Source organism: Stenella coeruleoalba (genome assembly GCF_951394435.1).
Source record: "Stenella coeruleoalba genome assembly, chromosome: 5".
In the NCBI taxonomy this organism is placed as follows: Eukaryota; Metazoa; Chordata; class Mammalia; order Artiodactyla; family Delphinidae; genus Stenella; species Stenella coeruleoalba.
This window is the reverse complement of record NC_137150.1, coordinates 15,951,923-15,970,861: the sequence shown is the minus strand read 5'-3', so window position 1 is coordinate 15,970,861 and position 18,939 is coordinate 15,951,923. Positions and strand designations below refer to the sequence as shown.

The 18,939-nt window shown below is 41.5% G+C and overlaps 2 long non-coding RNA genes across 4 annotated transcripts in view; one reads left to right on the top strand and one right to left on the bottom strand.

The window, feature by feature from the left end:
- LOC307187350 overlaps nt 1–3,126 on the bottom strand; it is a 73,644-nt gene extending 70,518 nt beyond the window's left edge. For all 3 annotated transcript variants that reach the window (XR_013828589.1, XR_013828590.1, XR_013828591.1), the window contains exon 1: nt 2,908–3,126. This is a non-coding gene — a long non-coding RNA (uncharacterized lncRNA). The remainder of the gene's footprint in view (nt 1–2,907) is intronic.
- The window catches only part of LOC307187351, a 55,363-nt gene continuing 38,652 nt past the window's right edge, over nt 2,229–18,939 (top strand). The window contains exons 1-2 of the long non-coding RNA XR_013828592.1: nt 2,229–2,647; nt 12,880–12,936. This is a non-coding gene — a long non-coding RNA (uncharacterized lncRNA). The remainder of the gene's footprint in view (nt 2,648–12,879; nt 12,937–18,939) is intronic.

Below are 18,939 nucleotides of genomic sequence, written 5' to 3'. Positions count from 1 at the left end.
CTATGTTGGGTGCATAAATATTTACAATTGTTATCTTCTTCTTGGATTGATCCCTTGATCATTATGCAGTCTCCTTCTTTGTCTCTCCTAATAGTCTTTATTTTAAAGTCTATTTTGTCTTATATGAGAATTGCTACTCCAGCTTTCTTTTAGTTTCCATTTGATTGGAATATCTTCTTCCATTCCCTTACTTTCAGTCTGTATGTGTCTCTAGGTCTGAAGTGGGTCTCTTGTAGATAGCAAATATATGGGTCTTGTTTTTGTATCCATTCAGCCAATCTGTGTCTTTTGGTGGGAGCATTTAGTCCATTTACATTTAAGGTAATTATTGATATGTGTGTTCCTATTCCCATTATCTTAATTGTTTTCGGTTCGTTATTGTAGGCCTTTTCCTTCTCTTGTGTTTCTTGCCTAGAGAAGTTCCTTTAGCAGTTGTTGTAGAGCTGGTTTGGTGGTGCTGAACTCTCTCAGCTTTTGCTTGTCTGTAAAGGTTTTAATTCTCCATCAAATCTGAATGAGATCCTTGCTGTGTAGAGTAATCTTGGTTGCAGGTTTTTCGCCTTCATCACTTTAAATATGTCCTGTCAGTCCCTTCTGGCTTGGAGAGTTTCTGCTGAAAGATCAGCTGTTAACCTATGGGGATTCCCTTGTGTGTTATTTGTTGTTTTTCCCTTGCTGCTTTTAATATGTTTTCTTTGTATTTAATTTTTGACAGTTTGATTAATATGTGTCTTGGCTTATTTCTCCTTGGATTTATCCTGTATGGGACTCTCTGTGCTTCCTGGACTTGATTAACTATTTCCTTTCCCATATTAGGGAAGTTTCCAACTATAATCTCTTCAAATATATTCTCAGTCCCTTTCTTTTTCTCTTCTTCTTCTGGAACCCCTATAATTCGAATGTTGGTGCATTTAGTGTTGTTCCAGAGGTCTCTGAGACTGTCCTCAGTTCTTTTCATTCTTTTTTCTTTATTCTGCTCTGCAGTAGTTATTTCCACTATTTTATCTTCCAGGTCACTTATATATTCTTCTGCCTCAGTTATTCTGCTATTGATCCCATCTAGAGTATTTTTAATTTCATTTATTGTGTTGTTCATTGTTGTTTGTTTCATATTTAGTTTTTCTAGTCCTTGTTAAATGTTTCTTGCATTTTGTCTATTCTATTTCCAAGATTTTGGATCATCTTTACTATCATTATTCTGAATTCTTTTTCAGGTAGACTGCCTATTTCCTCTTCATTTGTTAGGTCTGGTGGGTTTTTATCTTGCTCCTTCATCTGCTCTGTGTTTTTCTGTCTTCTCATTTTGCTTATCTTACTGTGTTTGGGGTCTCCTTTTTGCAGGCTGCAGGTTCGTAGTTCCCGTTGTTTTTGGTGTCTGTCCGCAGTGGCTAAGGTTGGTTCAGTGGGTTGTGTAGGCTTCCTGGTGGAGGGGACTAGTGCCTGTGTTCTGGTGGATGAGGCTGGATCTTGTCTTTCTGGTGGGCAGGTCCACGTCTGGTGGTGTGTTTTGAGGTGTCTGTGGACTTCTTATGATTTTAGGCAGCCTCTCTGCTAATGGGTGGGGTTGTGTTCCTGTCTCGCTAGTTGTTTGGCATAGGATGTCCAGCACTGTAGCTTGCTGGTCGTTGAGTGAAGCTGGGTGCTGGTGTTGAGATGGAGATCGCTGGGAGATTTTCACTGTTTGATATGATGTGGAGCTGGGAGGTCTCTTGTGGACCAGTGTCCTGAAGTTGGCTCTCCCACCTCAGAGGCACAGCACTGACTCCTGGCTGCAGCACCAAGAGCCTTTCATCCACACAGAAAAAGAGGAAAAGGGGAAAAAAATCATAAATCTTGCTCCCAAAGTCCACCTCCTTAATGTGGGATGATTCGTTGTCTATTCATGTATTCCACAGATGCAGGGTACTTCAAGTTGATTGTGGAGCTTTAATCCACTGCCTATGAGGCTGCTGGGAGAGATTTCCCTTTCTCTTCTTTGTTCTCACAGCTCCCAGGGGCTCAGCTTTGGATTTGGCCCCGCCTCTGCGTGTAGGTCGCTGGAGGGCGTCTGTTCTTCGCTCAGACAGGACGGGGTTAAAGGAGCCGCTGATCCGGGGCCTCTGGCTCACTCAGGCCACAGGGTGGGAGGGGCTCGGAGTGTGGGGCGGGCCTGCGGCGGCAGAGGCCGCCATGACGTTGCAGCAGCCTGAGGCGCGTCGTGCCGTTCTCCTGGGGAAGTTTTCCCTGGATCCCCGGATCCTGGCAGTGGCCGGCTGCACAGGCTCTCCGGAAGGGGGGTGTGGAGAGTGACCTGTGCTCGCACACAGGCTTCTTGGTGGCGGCAGCAGCAGCCTTAGCGTCTCCCGCCGGTCTCTGGGGTCCGCGCTTTTAGCCGCGGCTCGCGCCCGTCTCTGGAGCTCCTTTAAGCAGCGCTCTTAATCCCCTCTCCTCGCGCACCAGGAAACAAAGAGGGAAGAAAAAGTCTCTTGCCTCTTCGGAAGCTCCAGACTTTTCTCCGGCCTCCCTGCCGGCTAGGCGTGGCGCACTACCCCCTTCAGGCTGTGTTCACGCCGCCAACCCCAGTCCTCTCCCGGCGCTCAGACCGAAGCCCGAGCCTCAGCTCGCAGCCCCGCCCGCCTTGGAGGGTGAGCAGACAAGCCTCAGGCTGGTGAGTGCCGATCGGCCCTGATCCTCTCTCTGCACGGGAATCTCTCCGCTTTGCCCTTCGCACCCCTGTTGCTGTGCTCTCCTCCACGGCTCCGAAGCTTGCCCCCTCTGCCACCCGCAGTCTCCGCCCGCGAAGGGGCTTCCTAGTGTGTGGAAACATTTCCTCCTTCACAGCTCCCTCCCACTGGTGCAGGTGCCGTCCCTATTCTTTTGTCTCTGTTTTTTCTTTTGCCCTACTCAGGTACCTGGGGGGTTTCTTACCTTTTGGGAGGTCTGAGGTCTTCTGCCAGCGTTCAGTGGGTGTTCTGTAGGAGTTGTTCCACGTGTAGATGTATTTCTGGTGTATCTGTGGGGAGGAAGGTGGTCTCCGCGTCTTACTCTTCCGCCATCTTCCCGGAAGCTATCTCTTTTTTTTTTTTCTCCAGGGAAGTCTTATTGGCTAAAAGTGACAGAAATTCATACCGGAAAAGTTGAGCACTATTAGTTTACTCTCCATGCTTGCTGTGTGATTTACGACAAATTAGTGACATTAGAATTACTACTGTTTTATTCTGGGCAATTTGGGGATATGACATATGGGAACAAAAGAGAGAGTGGAAGAGGGAGAGGGAAAGAGAGAGAGCAAGAGTTTGCAGATGTTCCAAAATTGCAATTTGTGAGATATGCTACCTTAGAGATGTTCTCATCCTTGGAAGGCCAAGTGAGACCAAGGAAGAGTGCCTAAAAGGAAGGAAGAATTCAATGTCCACCTTGGACCAAGCCAGGACTTCGGGAAGAAACATTTTCTATTGCATCTGTTTCATTTCTCTTTGCTCCAACACAGCTGAGGTAGTTAGGTGAGGTCTAGAGAAATTTATTGCTTGGAAGAAACAATGGGAATCAAGGAGGGCTTGGAGCAGCCTCCTCTAGAGTCTAGGCCTCCTGTTCAAGGGACACTTGAGTTTTCCCAAGATACCTAGCCCATCTCTTGAAGGCAGGAGACCAGGAATAGATTTATGCCTGAAGCTCCAACTAATAAAATTGTGTATGTTTGTTTGGAGTATTTAATATACTGGAAACAAAGAGCACAAAGGTGCCTGTGGGAAATCACTGGTTTGGGTTCTTGGCCTCAGCCGGGTCTTGATGGGCAACTAGTCCATCTGACAATGTGCATGGTCCTCAAGTGCACCTATTCCATCTTCCAGGAGCTCAGGTAGCAATTATCACCAGCATAGACAGAATTCTTGATCCAGTGGAGAAACACTAAGGAACCTCCTTACCTGGTGATCTGTAGATACAAATACATATCCAGAATGGAAGCGCACAGCCAATGCAGGCCATGTCCTCCCCAAGTACAGGGCACAGATGTTGAACACTGAAAAATAGCTGCAAACACTAAGTCAGAGAATCACAGACTCTTGGGAGGGGCGACCCCACCCCTCTAATACGCAGGAGATAAAAACGTGATCTGCTTCACATCATACATGAAAGCAAATTCTTCTACGTTGGGATGCACGTTGCTCACTGATTTCTGTTCTAAGCCCTTGAGAATTCCAAGACTATCTGCTATCCCTTTAATCTGAGATGCATGGTATAGACCAGAGGTTTCAAAAAGAAGGGCCTTCTGTGTTTTTCTTGACTCACCCAGTTTTAAAGAGGTTCAGCTAACATTTTAAAATTGGGAGATTTTACTTAAAAATCTGGGTTTTCATCTTCCCCTTGAAAAATTGGAAGATGGGAGAACAATGAGTTCACATATTTCTATGCAATAACAATGTCCAGGGCTGAGAAGCAGCTGGCCCCGTTAGGCAGACATGAGCTTTCTAGGACAGCGTGAATTCCATCACTCTCTTTGTCTCTAATGCTGAGGCTGAGTAACAGTTGCCAATCATCACACCAGTATAACACTGGAAATATTTCTCAGCTGTTAACGTCACTGTCACTGATGGGATAACAAATGCCAGGCCATGCCAACACCACCTCATGTTTCAAGAAAAATGGAGACTGTGTTTCTTCAGGAAAATACAAAAGAATTGTACATATTTAATAGGCAAATCCTCCCCTTGCTTCACTCATATTTCCACCTGGTCCCTGTAGACATCTGAGTTTCTTAAATCCTGAAGCAGTGTTTGTCATAGGTTGTATTTTATCCTTAAATGCCCACAGCTCCTTGGAATCGCTACCATCAGATAAGTTGTCAGCGTGGTGTAGAGTATCACTGTAGACAGGGGAAAGCCATACTCAGTACTTGGGGACCTTGAATGGGTTTTGAGTTTCTTCATGCTATTCTTAGTCCCTTGTACCCTAAATTACAGAAATGTACATTATATTACAATGGACTTGGGGCTTATGAGTCCAAATAATACAGGCTTTAGACAGTGAAATTCTTGACTTAGGAATAGACTTACATTTCCTTAACTCAGTAACTGTGTATTTGTGCCCTTAGGACTAGCACCAGGCACTAGATATAAGAAGTAAGAAAATGGAACGAAGATACAGGATTTTCCATTTCCACATGAGCAAAGTTTTGGGGTTAGATTTTTGGTGGGGGCCAGTTTCATCAAAACTACTTCCCTTCTCTACAACATCTCAGAAAACCTCCCAAAAGTATGGGATGCTACACAATTTCAATTGTTAATTTTTTTTTTCTACAGGAATTATTTCCTTGTCTCATGCCATTGTCCAAATGATTTAAACATTTTTTTTTTTTGCCACGTTGAAATGGCTACAGTATATTGGTTACAATTTTACAGCCTGAAATATAAATAATTCCCATATAATCGTTTCCATTAAAATATAACAGAAAGGAGATTTAAAGTTAAGATTTGTTCTACCTACCAGGCAATTAGATTTGGAGAGATCAGAGGGACCTTCTAGAAATAAAATAATAAAAGACTGATAGACTTGAGCATCCACTTTCTTATTTAAAATCGTGATAAGTTAACAAATGAGTCAGGAACAAACAGTGCATTTATGTTTTGGATAGAGAATGTGTGACTTGCGTGCACATCTGTTGTGTGAAAGGGATGCTTGTGGGTGTGAGGCTGGGTTTGTGCTGTTGCTTACAGGCACACTTCATTAGCGCGGTCTCCAACAGTACGATTTGTATTATTGCTGTTTGCCTCAGAAACGTACCAGCACAGAGTTGTGTTTGTGAGGTGAATTGTACATATAATGTATCATTTGTCTCATGGTCCTCGGCCAGGGCAGAAGTGTGAGTGGTTTCCACTTTCTCCTGTAATGAGTGCAGAGGGCTCCTCTCCTTCAACCTCCTTGCTTACTCACCTAGGATCTCATTTTCTTTCCATTTTTCTTGTTTTGGCAAATACTTTTGACACCTCAAGCAGATAAGACTATGGGTTATATTGCTCTAAGGATGCTACGAAGGTACCAAAAGAGAGAATCAAGCATCACGTTAAAATGCAAGTTTATACAAAGGCCAGCATCTTCAGGGATTTGGTTGGGAATTTGGGGGCAGGACAGCCAAGCAAGGCTGTGCAGTCCATGCAAAGTCCTTCACCAATGAGGAGGATTGGGCCTGAGACACAGCCCTGCTTGGCTCAGTGGATCCCCTGAGGTAGGGTCCTTCCACTGGGGAGAATAGAGGCCTGTTCCTTTGCATGAGGTGCTTCTGTTGCCCAGCCATTTCCAGGGAGGCATAGACCCAGAGGGGAGGGTTACTTTTTTTAAATTCATCTCCCCAGAGGGAGTTCCTCTTTCTAATTTGCGCAAATGTGCTGTGCCTTATAGGCTAGAGGGGGTCCTTAACTGGCTAAAGCCCTTTAATATCCCATAGGACACCTTGACAGCACATCACCTTGGAGAATGGGGCTGACATTGATGCGAAAGAGCTTACCTGGAAGAAAAAGGAGTTCTGAAAAATGGCATTGCTTCAGGAAATGTTTAGAAAACCTAGTGACCTGAAAACATAGAATGTTTGGAATATGTCTCCACAGGGATTGTGCTCTAATGATCACACAGCCCTGAGTCAGTGAAGGATTCCATTCTGGCATTATAACCACTCTCCACCTTCCCTCCATGCTCCTAGCCTCCGGGTCCATGAACCCTCCACCTCACATAAATAGGGCATATCTGTAATTGGACAAGTTCCTGGAGAAGTTTGCTCTGTACTGCTTTCTGAAGGGTAAAAAGATTGCAGGTTGGATACTGTGAATTAAGCAGTTGCTAATACTACTAGGTAATCTAAAAATGTAAAGAGTGCTTTTTATGATGAAAGCATTCAACAAAACATTTTCTGGTAAATGGAAAAAGCAAATGAGAAAACGTTCCGTAGTCCCCACCACCCAATTTTTGGTTCTTGAGAATGTCAGTAAAAGTCCTAGGGTTCACGTCTGCCTTAGAAAGTGGGTGTGTTTGAGTGTCCTTATCAACTGCGTGATTCCAGCTTTCACATTAATACTCTCAACGGCTGAAAATATTCATGCATGCCAACCTTATCTGTGGTGTGTTCTAGAAACTAAAAGTGATTACACAGGATCAGGACTGAAAGCAGGCCCAGGCTTTCTGGGGACACTTGCCCTGCTCTGGTCATTTGTGCCAATACTAGTGGGAGCTGTTTGTCCTTCCTGTGTGCTTCCTTGAGTACTGAATTTCAGCCAAAAATCAAGGGAAGTTTTCTTCTGAATTGTACAAGTGCTTCTTTGAGAGCTGTTTTACTAGCTAAAGCGGTCCAAGTCCTAAAATGGGTTTGGAGCAGAAAAGAGCTTCTCTTGAACAGCGTGTTCAAAAATGTGTTTTTAATGATAAGTTTGACCACCTGCATCTTCTATGCTGTCTTGGACGCTGAATAGGAAGTGACGGGTCAAGGGGAAGATGACCAGGGAAAGGAAAACAAGGGAGAGACAGACTTCAGAGTATCCACATACTCTATAGTCTGAAGAAAGACAGGGACTGAAAGATTTATAGGAGTACGCGTGTGTGTGTGTGTGTGTGTGTGTGTGTGTGTGTGTGTGATGGGAGATGGGATCTGGTGGGAGTTTTAAGGTATAGAATTAAAAAGACAGCTGGCTGCAAAGAACATTTTAATGTCAAATGGGGAAATTTGAGTATAACTTTTATATTCGCTAATATAAGAGAGTTGTGATATTTGTTAAGTGTGATAATATTAGTTTGCACATGCAGGAATAGTCTCTTTTTTAAAGCAATGTTCTAGTCCTTTTAGTTTGTTTTTTTTTTAATGTAAGGTTTTTTAGGGGTAGAATTTCATATTTGTAACATATTTAAACATACTTGAACATAAAGATAGTAATCAAAACAAGTTAGGATAGAAAAGGGGTTTAATAAAATAGATGTTAACCATTAAAATATAGGTAACTGTAACATAATGTTATAACAATACGTGGATATATAAACCAGAATTGTTAAGCATCTTAGTAAAATACTTTTTGAACAGAAGAGTTTACAGTAAGAGACAGCCAGCTGGTAAAGGAGTTAGCAGGGTATATGATCTTTAAGTACAAGGGCTGGTGTCTACCTTTTTCTCTATAACTTCTTCTTGTACAAAGCAGTACTCAAAATGGCAAATGTCTATGGATGAATGGATGAAGTTGTGCAAGACTATTCCAACTTTGGACACCTTTAGCCTGCAACCACACCTGGTAGGATTTTTCAGACATCCTTTCCCATCTCCTTTCACGATGTCAGTTGTAGGTGAATTTTCAAAGCTCTTCACCTCTGACAGCAAAATCAGTGATGCTGCTGAGCCCTAAGAGAGCATCTTCCTCCTGGTGTTGGTCAGTAGAAATGTAGGTCAGGATTCTATGGGTAGAATTATTGATAGTAAAGGCTCTTCTCTGTTTTTGCTTCTTATGTATCTCTGGAAAGCACATATCATGCATTAATGATAGTGCTTGTTAATAATAATTGCACTAAGCCTCTTATTTTAGTTAAATCTAGCATATAAAATTTTAATGACATAGTTGATTTACAATGTTGTGTTAGCTTCAGGTGTACAGCAAAGTGATTCAGTTACATATAGATATTCAGTTATGTATACATAGATATATTCTTTTTCAGATTCTTTTCCATTATAGGTTATTATAGGATATTGAATATAGCTTCCTATGCTATAGAGTAGGTCCTTGTTGTTTATCTATTTTTTACATAGTTCTGTGTAAGCATATAATGTTTTTTACCTGAGGAAAAATAAACAAAAGGATGGCATTTAGCTGACTAAAGTCTCTGTCCTTCAGTCATACTACGAAGAGCTTAATCTCTCTTTGTATTCATTCATTCATTCCACAAATATTTCCTGACTACCTAGTGTTCAAGTCCAATACTATATTCTGGAGAAAAAAGAAAGGTAGCAGCTAACGTGGTCATTGCTTTCATGGAACTTAACGTCTAGAAAGTGATTCTGCGGCCAAAATGCAAGATATAATTTGTAACACTTACTTCTGACGCCTCGCCTCACCCCCATATTTTTGGTTAGCTTGAACCTTGTATTTTTAAACACGGGAAATGTTTCTATTGATGTTAGTTCACTTTTCCAACCCCAGTTTCTGTCGTTTATCTGAGTGGAGGAGCTAGAGTATCACAAGATAGGCTGCTGCTGCCATGTTTCTCGGCCCTGCCGGAAGTGGAAGTTCTGGGAAGAGCCCAAGGAAGTCTGTCTTTGTAAGCCTTCCCAATCTGGCTTTCCAGAAGAAAGAGATTTATTTGGAAGTTGTGGTGACCATGGGACTAATTCTTCTCTCCAAGATGAGCTGAAAGCTTTAGAGCCCTGCATTAAAAAACTATCAGTACTTACAAATGAACTTATTTACAAAACAGAAATAGACTCACAGACATAGAAAACAAATTTATGGTTACCAAAGGGGAAAGGGAGGGAGGGATATATTAGGAATTTGGGATTAACAGATACACACTACTGTATATAAAATAGACAACAAACAAGGACCTACTGTATAGCACAGGGAACTGTCCTCAATATCTTGTAATAACCTATCATGGAAGAGAATGTAAGGAATAATATATATATGTATAACTGAATCACTTTGCAGTAAACCTGAAACTAACACAACATTGCATATAAACTATATTTCAGTAACAAAATAAATAAAGAATACAATATTGGAAAGACAAAAAAAGTATTAGTACTGAGAGGATTAATTAAAAATCCTACATTTTTCCATTATTATTTAATTTTCAGACAGTATGAACTCCCCTGAACCATAACTCCTATCTTTACTGTTATAGGCAAAAGCATGTTTCTTTGGAAAATCAGGATTTTAAGTACACAGTACATCGTTACGCTTGATACTCCAGCCTCATTTGTATTATCATCCTCTGTTGTCCCTCTTTGTAGAGCTCAGCTCCATGGGACTCCTCCAGGCAGGCCTGGGTGGTTACATTCTCAAGGATCTGCCTCACAGTTGTTGCTGTTATAAGCTTGGTACAATCAGAGGCCTATTTCATTTACTACAGGCACAGTATATACAGGCCCATGAATACTGAGGAGCTGTACACAGGCTAAGGCCTCCCTCATGCCTTTTTCTGAAGATGTGCAGTTTCATAACTTTGTTTACAGTTACATGATTGTGTATATATATATATATATATATATTTTTTTTTTTTCTTTCTTTTTTTGGCCACACTGTGCCACATGCGGGATCTTTGTTCCCCAACCAGGGATTGAAAATGCACCCTTAGCAGTGAGAGCTCGGAGTCCTAACCACTGGACCTCCAGGGAATTCCCTACATGACTCTATATTATACGTGCACATCCATACAATGGGGTGGAATACAGCAATAAAAATGATGTTCTATAAATATGTATATCTTTCCTGGACACAGTGATCAGAGTTACATTCAATTTTTCTTATGCATTTGTATCAACGTAGTATTGTTTTTGGATCCTCTAAGAAGTTGTCAGGAAATTCTACAAGAGTTTTTAGTAGTACTGAGGTCACAGACGGCTTTGGAAATTTAGTACAGTGAAGGGGAAGAGGGTATTCCTTTACTGACCATGTGGTAATATAATAGCTGGGTCTCAGCCCCTAGTGGACTCAAGAAAGAAAAGTTTCTGTTTCAGATGTGCATTTTTATCCTTTCCAAATTATAATTTCAATGAAAATATGAATAAGATCGATCTAGGGTCAGAAGGAAGCCCACCCAAACCCCCATAAGAAAAAGACTGCATGTTTTCTCTTACTCTTGATATGAGGCATCTTGTTTCCTCCATCTTTCCTTTTCTCAGCACCTCCTACATTTCTCTCTCCCCATCTCTCTGCCTCCATTTCTAGCTATCTCTCACTTTAAAAAAAATAAATAAAAGTGAAAAATGAAAAAAAAATTGAGAATTTCAATCCTTTGATATTATCTTCTAGCCTCAAATGAACTGTCTTAACTTTGGGCATAAAAATCAAGGATTGAAAAAGGAAAGAATTAAGATGAAATATGAATAATGATGTATAAAATGTAATTTGAATAATAATTTTTCTCCATGCCCACATAGAGCTAACTGATGTGATTTCTTTTGTCAGTATTTAATATAATCTTAATTAGAACTATCGGTAAGGGCTTCCCTGGTGGCGCAGTGGTTGAGAGTCCGCCTGCCGATGCAGGGGACACGGGTTCGTGTCCCGGTCCGGGAAGATCCCACATGCCGCGGAGCGGCTGGGCCCGTGAGCCATGGCCGCTGAGCCTGCACGTCCGGAGCCTGTGCTCCGCAACGGGAGAGGCCACAACAGTGAGAGGCCCGCGTACCGCAAAAATAAAAATAAAAATAAAAAATAAAAAAATAATACATTGAGGACTTGACTTCTCTCTACATTAGATTTAAACTTATACATTATGACTCAGATGGCCAGAAAATTAGTGTTCCTTCACTTCCCCCCAAATAAACATGACTTGCTCACAGTCCTTATTTCTGCTCTGTAAGAACAATGAGTGTTCACACTTAGGGGTAACTCAGTCTCTCTGTTTACAGCAATCTCGTTCAGGTCAGTACAACATTTCATCCTCCCCTCAGTTGAAGTTCAAACTCCCAGGCAGAGCTGTTCCCTCTCAAGGTGTCAGCCTTCCTTCTCCCAAGGTGGTACCTGGGTGAGAAGAGAAGCTTCACAGGAGCGCAGTTGAGGGAAGAGGTGTCTCTGCCTATTGTTATTTTGTCCTCTCCGGCCTCTGCCGAGGTATTGCATCCTGCTGTAGCTCTAAGCCTCGACCTCTGCTCCCAATACATCTGCTGCTGATGTGTGCCATTCTCTCCTTTCCCCAGATCCAGCAGAGAAAATATGTGCAACGACATAAATAATTTGGGGAAAGAAAAAAAAAGGACATAAAATTTCCAAATTTTATCTTACCACAACTCATTTGGGTTAGTTTTTTCTTTCCACAAAAGAAGTGTTTTACAGAGAAAAGATGGCTACTATATTGAGGGGATGATAGAAACATGACCCTATTATTAGCTCCTTTAAATAGTTACTAACACACAAATGCTAGTATTTCCTTCTATGACTAAATGCAGCAGTCCATTTTATTTCCTACCCCAAAAGTTCTGTAAAGCATTTAAAATTGTTTATAATTATACTCATTATTATGCAAAAATGCATTAAATATCCATTAATTTATTCTCAATAGTATTTATTGAGACTTTACTATGTCCCCAGTTACTTGAGGAAGTTAAGATAAATTTGATTCCACCCTTACTAAGTTCAAGTGTATTGGCAGAAAAGAGTAGTTTAAAAAGCTTTTAGAATCAAATATAATGACTGTTATAAAAGGGGAGATAAGTGGGTTGGCCAGAGCATTGGGCAAGGGGAGTGGGATTTAGTTTGAAACTGGAAGCACATATAAGAGTAAATCTCTCTACAACGAAGAGAGAATAGCATGTGAGAGGCCTTGAGATTGGAAAGACCATACTCTAAGAGAAACCAATTGCGCCTCATTACCACAAATGAATAGTTGTGGCCCAAAATGAGACTAGAGGGGCAGTACTGGACATTTAGGGGCATGTTTGGAATTTTGGAATTAATCCCAGAAGTACTGGGAAGCTATCTGTTGGTTTTAAGTTAAGTGTTTATTAAAACCAACAGTCTGGCTGGAAAATGTATTGCAGGGAGCCCTGTGTGGCTATGGGAGATGAGCTGTCCAGGTGACAGCTGGTGACAGGAGACAAAAAAAAAGAATAGATTCAGGAGACATTGAGAAAGTAAACTTAACAAAACCTGGTGATTGATGGAGAGTGATGGAAAGGGAAGACAGTCCATGATGACTCCCTATTTCTCCTTCCAGTAGATGGTGCACCATTGAAGAGGATATGAGGCAATGAAGAAAGGGATCAAGTTCAGGGTGAGTTCCATTATGGATATATTCATTTGGAGGAATCTGTGGGGTCTCTACAGGGTTATTCCCAGGAGACGGTTGACTATACAGAACTGGCACTCAATAAAAAAAAGCTGATTTGGAAGTGATTGTTGAAACCATCCAATATACTTGGTAATTAAAGCACTGGGAGCAGGTATGGCGGCATAGGAAGTAAATATAAAACTAGAAGAGGACTAAAATCAAGACCTGAGGAAACATGACACTTAAGAAAAGGTAAAGGAGTGGGTTACAATAAAAAGGAGACTTTGGGAAGAAAAGGCCAAAATGGGTAGAAGAAAAGCATCAGAGAAGCCAGAGAAAGAGAGCGTTTGGAAAAAGAAAGAGTGGTCAAAATTGTCCAATGTTGTTAAGTCAAGTAATATAACTTTCTAAAAATGACCATTGACAAACTTGATAAGAGTTTTGGTGACGTGCTAGGGCCAGGAGAGCTTTTAGATTGATATAACGTGAAGAAATGGAGTGGGGAAGGGAGTGGGGAAATGTATGCTGAGTGTTGCTACTTATTCAAAAAACCTGTCTGGTATTTACATTTGTTCCCATGGCTTGAAATGCCTGCCATGGATTAAAGAATCCAAGCTCTTATAAAAGAGATAATTTTACAGTCAGTTCAATAAGGCCCACAACTCAGAGTGCTGAAGTAGGCTGAATTTGTAGAGATCATTTCTTTGAGTATAACCAGAGAAAAATCAGGACAAACATTGGGTTTGTCTTTCTGTTCGGCTTCGCTGCTTGAGTAATCCGAGGGCCTGTGAGGGTGCTGCTTTAACCCCAACTGTACTAGCTGTGCTCCAACTTTGTGCCGAGAGTATCTGCCAGCCAGCGGTAGAGCTGGGAGCTGCTGAAGCATCGGTCCAACTGAGATGTCGAGTAAGTGGGTATCTTTTATGGGCATAATGGCAGCCCTCCTGGCACTGTCCAGGACTTTTATTTCATTGTCATTTCAGCAAGAGGAATAAAATTTGAAGTAGGATGAGTTTCCCAAGTAGAAACCAAGCCCGCTTTGAGTTTGTAATTAGGGTAGACTTCTTACTGAGAGCGTGGCCACTTAAAATAATTTCTGAAACAAAGTTGGAATAAATAGAATAAACAAATACAGATAGTCCAGAACTGCCTTGACTATACCAAAAGAAGTATAGGATTTTTTTTTTTAAATAGTCTCCTAATGCCTAACTTATTTCAGAGTAATGGTTCAGAATACTGGTGTCCAAATCAAAAAATTATCACATGTAAATTAATCTGAATGCCATAGGGACTTTTTACAAGTGACCTTTTGCACATGTGAAATACCGGCTTTGTTTTTACATTTTTAACAGCCTTTTTGAATTAGATGGCAAGCCAACCCTTTTTTCTTGGGGCAGCATCACCATTCGGTTGGCTCCAGAAAACTGCAGTGGTTCAGTTAGACACCCACACTTCTCACTGAATAGCCGTCCTCTAAAAACAATGAGGCAATTCATTGCCCAAGTGTCCTCCAGGGACAGAAAACACCAGTCCCAAGCTGAAATCTTCAAATAAGGGAGCCTTTCAATGTTTGTCTAAAACTCTCTTACCCACCCATAAAAAGAACAGAGACCATTTACCACTAGGGGAGTGGACTGGAACAGAAGACAGGGAGAAGGGAAAGCAGAAAACTGATACTTGTTTATCTGATTCTTCAAACTGAACTCTAAAGCCAGTATTAATCATGGGCAGAAGTATGTCTTGTTCAAACAGCACAGATGCTGGCTGGCTGTGGGGCTCTGGGCTGTATTTGAATGGAGCTGAGGGAAGTCTCTGGGTGCCACCTCTTCGTGCCTTATCATGTTCAAAGTGGATTAACCTTACAGAGCAGGGATCTGTTTCTGTAACAAGTCATGACGGCTGACTGTGCACTTTCTGCTCCACAAGAAGGAAGGTATTACTGCCATTGAATTTAAGCCTTGATGACTCAGCACGCTGCACTTTATTCCTAGCAACTGGGAAGAGAAAAATTCAGCATCCAGGCTTTTTTTTTATGGGGCAGGGATGGTTGGCCCCCGGAACAAGTCATAAACATTTTCGAAGTACTGTCTTCTATTTAGTCCTGAATCTTAGTTTATGCTTCAGTACTCTAGCTTATTATTATTGCCTACTATGGGCTTGTTTTTTCCACCACATGGTGAGCTTCTCAAGTAAAAGACTGTGTATTTTCTTGTGTGTGATCCTCCATCTTACCCCCAGCGCTAGGCATCCCAGTGTTTGGAACTCTACAGGTACTTACTTAATAATTGCTGAGTGAGTGAATATTTGAAAACCTCTCCTGCTAGCAGGAACAAGTTGATAGCTACCCCTAAATGGATGTTAATAATCTGGAAATACCGTTTTTTTTCCTGCTTGCCTACTGACTCAAACTATTTCCTGAGGTCAGACAGGAAAGGCAATCTTGTCATTATTACAATGACTATATATTGATGAAAAAGCCATACTTTTGTACTTCCTAAGTCCAAGTACATCTCATTCATTTGTTGCTTTTCAACGAGTAGTCCTGAGATATGTTCTTACTCTAGAATATCAAAGCAGGAAGGTCTTGCTAGGAAGGTTTCCTAATCCAATTTATTATACCTGTGAGAAAACTGAGACCTACACAGGTGAGATGACTGGCCCAGATTATCTTTGTTACAAAGCCAAGGCTAGGATTCAGGTCTCTCTCTTCCAGTGACTGTGACACCAGGGGCCAACCTTTTCATTTACAAATCAATAACAAGCACTGAAGCATTAAATCCCTCACCCCATAATCCATATACTGCAAGTCAGGACAGAGCAGGGCTGGGAGAACAGTATATGAGGTCCTAGTGTAACGGAAAGTGGGGTCCGGCTGATCAGCGCTCAAAATCCATTAAAGAGGCAAGGCTGGTGGAAAGGAAAATTTGCTTTTTTCTATTTATTTATTTATTTATTTTTGGCTGCATTGGGTCTTTGTTGCTGCACGCGGGCTTTCTCTAGTTGTGGCGAGCGGGGGCTACTCTTCGTTGCAGCACATGGACTTCTCATTGCGGTGGCTTTTCTTGTTGAGGAGCACAGGCTCTAGGCACGTGGGCTTCGGTAGTTGTGGTACATGGGCTCAGTAGTTGTGGCTCACGGACTCTAGAGGGAAGGCTCAGTAGTTGTGGTGCACGGGCTTAGTTGCTCCGCGGCATGTGGGATCTTCCCGGACCAGGGCTCGAACCTGTGTCCCCTGCATTGACAGGCAGATTCTTAACCACTGCACCACCAGGGAAGTCCTGGAAAGTTTGCTTTATTTTGGATGCCAGCAACCAGGAGAAGGACGGGCTCCTGTTCAAAGGCAGACTCCTCCCCCACCCCCCACCCTTGCTACTGACAACCAGCGGGCAGGAGCTTTTATAGACAGAGGGAGGGGCTACATGCAGAAACAGAGCAGTCAGCTCTGACAGTCGTCTTGAAATTGGTCATGCGGTGGTCTGACCTGCGTTGTCTTGATTGTTTTAAGTACAGTGCATCTCCAGTTCCAGGCTCGGTTTGTTCCCATTTCCTTGAGGCCAGTTCTCGGAATTCTGGCAGCTTAAGTCATGGCTACAGCCTCGTCATCATGTAGTTAACTTCTTCCACCTGATGGGTTTCAGTATCTACAAGACAGCTCACAGGATATGGCTCAGAATATTATCTGTAGCCCTTGAGAAAGAGTTAAAGGTCCTTGACTTTGCTTACTGACTAAACTATTATTGTTTTGTCCTGTCTAACTGCTTTTCCTCTGCTCTTGTATTTTTTCACTTCTCTGATTAAACTTATTCTTTGACTAAAGTTTTTCCACAGACAAAAGGCAGATGGGGGACATGGAGGGGAAGGACGATAAGGTCTTGCTCCGTTTCACTAGTGCTAGTGAGGATTTGTAAATTTTCCCCATGACTTCTATGAATGGTATATGCACACATACTCTGTCTGTGGTTCCCACAATGAATTAGGGAAGTGTGGAATATCACAATTTGGAGGGATCTTAGATCCCACTGAGCTGAACCCTTCCTTGGTCTTGGCTATTACACCTCCAGTGACTGGGAACTCATATGCACAACTTTCTGTTCTTAGCATATTGTTGAACAGATCTAACAATTAGAAAGTTCATTCTTTACACCAAACCTACATCTATGCAACTCTCCCTCACTGGCTCAACTTGTATCCTCTGGGGTTAGGGTCTAAGAACAGGTCTAAGCCCTCTTGAGTATGCCAGGACAGGCACCATATGAACAAATGTCATTGTCTCTCATCTCTCTTTCAGAATAAATATCTGTCTACTATATTCTTATTGTCATAGGAACTGTGACAATTGGACATGATCCAATGGTCGATGCATAAAGAATAACTTTTAACTACCTAGAAAATAACCCAGAAAACAAAATAATGCAAAAACATATAAAATGGTAACAATTCACAAATTAAATAAATACAAAACGACATGAAAAGTAATAAAAAAAAAACCCAATTTATATTTATAATAAAGGTAATCAATTCCCGAAACAAAGGTAAGCACCCTGGGAGTAAAATTGAAGGGGGTAGAGAGAGTTTGAGATGAAGAATTTCTGCACAGCTTGCTAAACTAAAACTGTTAAGCAGCCCTTTAGTGATAGCAATAGTTTTCATGTCTCTGAGGTATAATATTCTAACATAAAAACTAGAATTGAAAAACCTACAGAGAACTTTGGCCTCTGCAAGTACGACTCAAAGCCATTTTGTGTATGAGGTGGCTACCACATTGCATTAGTTGTTTCAGAAAATTATGAGATAAAAAAGTTTAGGATGACTGCAAAGAGTTGAGGAAGTAATCAAAGGATTGACCACATTTATGTCTGAAGCACTGAAAATTGAATGTTTGCTAACATCTCCAGTTTCCAGTGGTTTCAGGGACAGAACCAATAAGTCTCAACGTCCATCTTTAGTTAGCCTCCTACTTACATTTTTAAGAAAACAAAAGTTCCTGTAAACTAGAATTAGAACAAGAGAGTAGAGAAGTTCATTCAAATTTTGCTGAGCATGCAAGTTGAGGGTTGGGCAACAGCCAACAGAACAAATATGTAAAGCAGAGTAAGGCATTAGGGAGCTCCTTTGAACTTTGGGAGAGAAAATAAAGTATAAAAATAACTATGAGAAAGGTAATTGTGATCTTTCCTAAATTGGGGACTTCTGTAACTGTGCATAGAGCTTTTACAAAGATTTCTTCATCCAACCCACCTTCCCCAGAGTCCAAATATATGATAGTACAAGAAGCATTATTTGAATATGTTTTTGATTGAAAAATACAATTAAAGTAACAGGAAGAGATAATATTGTTTTTCAGTAGGTAAAAGATACATTGGATCAGTGCCCCCTTTGGGACTTCTCTTCAATAGGAAGATTGCTGTTTCCAGGCAGTCTGGTTACCACTCCTGATGACATTCTTTCGAACAAAAATGTTCCACTTCCTCCTTTTTCCTTCTTTCCTCATAGTGTTTTGGACACCTTATTTATTTATTTTTAATTTTTTTTACATCTTTATTGGAGTATAATTTCTTCACAATGGTGTCAGTTTCTACCTTACAACAAAGTGAATCAGTTATACAAATATATATGTTCCCATATCTCTTCCCCCTTGCATCTCCCTGCCTCCCACCCTCCCTATCCCACCCCTCCAGATGGTCGCAAAGCACCGAGCTGATCTCCCTGTGCTATGCCGCTGTTCCCCACTAGCTATCTATTCTACATTTGGGAGTGCATACATGTCCATGCCACTTTATTGCCCTGTCACAGCTTACACTTCCCCCTCCCCGTATCCTCAAGTCCATTCTCTAGTAGGTCTGTGTCTTTATTCCTGTCTTACCCCTAGGTTCTTCATGACATTATTTTTTTTTCTTAAATTCCATATATATGTGCTAGCATATGGTATTTGTCTTTCTCTTTCTGAATTACTTCACTCTATATGACAGACTCTAGGTCCATCCACCTCATTACAAATAGTTCAGT